At 41.2% G+C, this 5,504-nt stretch overlaps 1 long non-coding RNA gene across 1 annotated transcript in view; it reads left to right on the forward strand.

Annotated features, from left to right (window-relative positions):
• Nucleotides 1-5,504, forward strand: part of LOC111086744 — a 22,968-nt gene that overhangs the window by 11,435 nt on the left and 6,029 nt on the right. The window lies entirely within an intron of this gene.

A 5,504-nucleotide genomic window follows, 5' to 3' on the forward strand; every position in this document is an offset into this window, starting at 1 on the left:
GAGTCTCTCAGACACATCTATTGACCATAAGAAAACATTTACTGGCTTATACACTGGTTTCGTCAGTTTCATACCAGAATCTTTCAAACATAACCTAATTCTCAATCTTCTAAACAGAGCATATAATATCTGTTCTGACTACTTCTGTCTTCACTCAGAAATTTCTAAAATTCATAACATATCATAAAGTAATGGTTATCTCCTTAATTTCTTACACCCAATCATACAAATTTTTTTTACAAATAAAATAGAACCTACCAAAATGTCACACACTGTCTCAAAATATCCACTAGTTCTTATCATTTCTTTCATTGGCAAACAAAGTTTTAAACTCAAATATCAAATTAAAAAAATAAAACATATTACCCACAAACTAAGCTATATTTTTAGTATTTACGTCAATATGTAAAATTAAATTTTCTTTAAAAAACAAAGACTACTCATTCCTATGCACTCATGGGTTGTATATAAATACACTTATGATAGCTGTAAAGCTATACATCACCTACAAATAAGTGCACAAGAACACATGAGAATTTCAGCAAGAAGCGAATGTAAACTAAGTAATCCACCTAAGTCTTGTATCTGATTGCACAGTGAGAATAACAACAACCCCATACTTCTAGAAAACTGTAAAATTCTCAACTCCAGAACCACTTTATGAACTCTTTATTAAAGAAAGCCTCTCCATTTTCAATGATCACCCAACACTAAATAATACCTCCCTTTTGTCAATAATGTAATCAATTCTGGATTTTTAGTGTTTTATTTGATATTTATTATTATTTTACAGATACAGTGCTTATACTTATATTTAAGCCTTTCTCTATGATAGTTTCTCTTAACAATGTTAGTTATTAAATGGGTATGCCACACGTTTTATCGTACATTCTGATATGGTACTTCCCTCCACTCAGAAAATTAGCTATTCTTGTTCATTGTTGTCCCCTATATGTAAACTTTTTCTTTATGCATGCCACAAGCTTTCTGTTCCCCCCACCCATTGGAATCAAGTGATTCCAACATGTGTCTCATGCAAATCGTCATGTGTCACTCTCCTCCAATAGGAGCATAGTACACTCACGTGACTCCCTCTATGCATCTTTACTGAACTATCACTTCTTGTTTGACAGTGCTTGTACTCGGGCATCTTTATTTTTGTCTTGCTTTCAATTTGAGCTATAGTTTTTCTCAAAGTGGTTATATTTTATAACATAAAATCTCCTGTTGGGTCACCCACACCTGCTTGTGATAAAGTGCCTGTCGAAATTGAGACACGTGAAGTGGTGACACTGACTTCAGAATTCATGCTTCAATAGTCGACAACAGCGAATTTATGAAATAAAGGCAACTAGAATTAGATAGAATTAATGTAACATTCAAGAAAACTGGGGTCTACATTTATTTGCTGGAAGGTTAAGCATTACATAGGTCAACCTCTATCTCCAAACATTGTCCCACTTCCTCCTGAACTTGTGCAGGCTGATAAGGACATTCATCACCTGTTTCCACTTCCTGAATTTGCCGTGCCTTCCCATACCTTTCTTGAGGATTCAGTTTGGCCTTCCATGGTTTTTAGGACTTTATTTCTCAGGTATTCACATACCCTCACTTCTATTTCTTATGACCTACGTCCTTCCTACATTTTTCCCAACTCTATTTGGTTTCCCCCATCTCCTGACATTCAGGTCCATACTTAACAATTTGCCTCTCAGTTACACGACAGCATAAGCATGTCTGATCCTCCACAGCCTTCGGATCAGTCTGCTCTTGCTTATCATCGTGCAGACTGTCCTTATCTCAACCAGCAATTGTTGGGTTCTGTTTTACCCATGGGGGGGGGGCAAATTCCGTGTTAGTTTAACCAATACTCCATTTTCCCGCGTATGTATTACCCTCACTACGACTCTTTTGCAGTTTCTTTCCACAATTCATCTTTTGTCTGAGGCTCTTCACAGAAATCCTAAGGGGTTTTCTGGGGACATCCCTCTCCCTCCTTACCTCTATGTTGGCTCGTTTGTTGTCTTTGGCTTTACGTATGTGGTTTCTCTGTTGTTGGGATCTTCTGGGTCAGGATGCTGCCTTATCAAGGGCCTGTTTACCTGCACCTTATCTCTGGAATTTATGTATGGTTCTGTTTTTACTGCATTTTGTATTTGATACGGTCCCAGAGTCTTTGGAATCTTGGGTGGCATCAGTCCAACAATAGTCAACCCTTTCTCATCTGGTAGCTCATCTCAGTTGGAGCCAAGTGTGGAACCAATTCCAGTTTTCCATCCTTCCCCTTCCCAACCCTTACCCATCACTCCTTCTCAAGGTGGCATAGCTTGTCGTTTTTCTCGATGATGCATGATACGTTGCCAACTGTTCCAGTGACTACCCGGTGGGAGCTTGACTTGCAGCTTCTCTTCATCGGTTGTGCCCTTTCAGCAATGATGTTTGGGTTCTGAAAATTTTATTGGAAGGATTTGAGATCCCATTTCTTGCCACACCTCCCTTGTTCCCTGTAATTGTTTCCTTCCCTTCAACTCGGAATCCCATTTTTTGTCAGCTTCTATTAGAGGCAGTGCACTGAACAGGCTATTGAACCTGTTACCCATCATTCACCAGGGTATTACTTCCATCTATTTGTTGTTCCCCCAAAAAATTGGAGATTGGAGGCCTGTCATCGATTTGTCCTGTTTCAATTGCTTCGTTCACCTCACCCATTTCACCACCTTCTGGTGGGCATTTTCTCCAGGTTTATGGATGACCAAGATGGATGTTGCCAATGTTTACTTGCATATTCCCATCTCAGCACGGTCTTGTCCCTATCTTCTGTTCATTCATCACAGGGTGGTGTACCAGTTTTGCACCCCACCCTTCAGGTTCCCTTCTGCACCTTATGTTTTCTGTCAGGTAGTCAGGGCTTTTGCTCATCATCTTCATGCCCTGGGGCTACATTTCCATTATTACATGGTGGAATGGTTTCTTTTGGCCCATTCCGAAGGGGAGTCAGCCAGTCATACTCATCAACTCATTCAAGTGGCTGCTTGGATGGGCTGGTTAATCAAATTGGAGAAGTCCTATCCAATACCTTGTACATTTGGGTGTCTTTTTCAACACTCACGTTAGTCAGGCCCAACCTACTCCTCTCCAACAGTGTTCTATGGAATTGTCAGTTCATCATGCTCTGTCTTCTCCCTCACTTTCTGCACGTGATGCTCTATTGCTTTTGGGGATGTGGTCTTCTATAACACCACTGTTCCCCCTAGACCATGCACATGTGTGTTCTCTTCAATGGACTCTGCATGATTGGTGGATCTTTGCTCTGGATCCCTTGGATGCTTCTATTACACTTCCTTCTTCCCTAGCAGATGATCTGACTTGGAGGTTGGATGAGACTTGCATATTGGTGGAAATCCTGCTTCTTCCTCCTCATCCAGATTTACGTTTGTTTACAGCTGCATCCCTTCAGGGTTGGGTGCATGGGTCAATCACCAGGAGGCTTTGGGTTGCTGGTCTGTAGACAAGCAGTCATTCCATATCAATGTCCTAGAGCTTCTAGCCATCTGTGGGGCTTTGGATCACTTCTTCACTCTAACCACACATTGTCTGGTGATGATTCATTCTGACTGTTCGATGGTGTTGGAATATACCAATCACTAAGGTGGCACCCAGTCAAGATCCTTCTGTTTTTGTACATTGGATCTCTTCTATTGTGTCCGCATGCACTGCATGTCCCAGGTGCTTTCAGTCTACTAGCAGATTGTCTTTCTCTCCTTTCTTATCTGATGGAGTGGTTCCTCCAGTCTCTCATTTTCTGGTGGTTTTGCAGTCAGTGGAGTTTTCATCATATTGATGCATTTGCCACCACCCTGAATCACAAGTTACTCCTCTTTTGGTCCCGGGTACTTCATCCTCAGGTTTTAGTTATTCATGCTCTCAGTCAAGATTGGGCACACAAATTCCTATACGTTTATTCTCCTATCTGATTGCTTCATCGGGTGGTTTCCCTGATCCATGCCGGGTCCTTCTGATAGCTCCATATTGGCCAGCTCAAATGTGGTTTCCTCATTTGCACCAACTCCAATTATTTCCTCCTGTACCACTTTTCTTATTCCTCACCCTCCTTTGTTAACCACAGTTACTGGTTCTACATCCTGCTGTTCACATCCTCCAACTTCATGCCTGGCTTTTGTCTAGTTCTTGGCAAGGAGATCTGTTTTTTCTGTCTTGTAGCTTTCAATTTGGCTCAATCCATATTTTCTTCTTCTATGGAAATATATCAACAGAAGTGGAAAGTTTTTCACACACATGGTCCCATGCTCAGGGAATTCCAGCCCCAACTTACTGTGGCTGGTGTCTCCGGGTTTCTCACGTGGCTTTTTGACTGGGGGGGTCTTTGGTTTCCTCAATCTCAGGTTATTGAGCTGCCCTGTCCCATACTTTTTGTCTTTGCTGTTACCATAGAGTGTTTGCTTCAGCCATTCTTACAATGTTAATCTGTTCCTTCCAGATTCGCCGTACTCCCCGAAGACCTACTCTTCTGGATTGGGATATCAATATGGTCCTCCATTCTCTTACTTTATCTCCATTCAAGCCTCTTCCCTCGTGTTTTATGTTTCACTTTTCCCTTAAAGCTTATTTCCTTTTGGCCTGTGGTCATTGATGGTCTGACTTGTTCACCATTGATGTTACTCACACACTTTACCACCATACCTATCTTCTCCTTTATCTGAATCATTCCTTCCTCTCTAAAACCTTGGCAGCTCAAGAGGATAACTCCTCCTTTTTGCTTATTTGCTTTCCCTCTATTTCTCATCTCTACCCTTGTCCCAATCTGGATAGACTTCTATGTTCAGTGCATGCCCTTCGTTGCTATGTTGCCCACACGGATTCCTTCCTTGGTTCCCATTTCAAACTTTTTACCCCATGTCAGTCTTCTTTATCTAGAGATCTCTATCCCCTTTTACCCTCACCAATTGAGTTCATTATTTGATGAATTTGACTTATTTTGATTTGTTCAGACGAACTTCTCATCAAGTTCGACACCTCACATTTTCCCTTGCTTCTCGTTTTTATCAGCCTTTGGACAAAATTCTGCAATCAGGCATGTGGACCACCCCTAACTTGTTCATTTCCCATTACTTACATAATATCATGGTTTCGGCTTCCTCTGGTTTTTGTCTTCCACCTGTTGCTGTTCTTCAAACTTTGGTGCGACTCTAAGACTGGGTAAGTCTCTCTTAATGGTTTATTTCAGGGTCTCATCATTTATATAGTTCTTACATGAATCCTGCTCTGTGGTGAGTGGTGTCTGATCAAGTATTCTTTAACTTTAAATTCGTACTGTACAGCCATGTTGACTCGTGCTTTATCTTTCATGGCCTCGCAATGCTCACCGTTGAGATGGGATGTTTCACAAGATTGCTTGAAGGTGAATAACTTCGTGATTTTTGCTTCATAAATTTGCCCATACTGGACCATACCACCCATGGACATCATGGGTAAAGCAGAAGGGG

This window comes from Limulus polyphemus, unplaced genomic scaffold (genome assembly GCF_000517525.1).
Source record: "Limulus polyphemus unplaced genomic scaffold, Limulus_polyphemus-2.1.2 Scaffold1383, whole genome shotgun sequence".
NCBI classification, from domain to species: domain Eukaryota; kingdom Metazoa; phylum Arthropoda; class Merostomata; order Xiphosura; family Limulidae; genus Limulus; species Limulus polyphemus.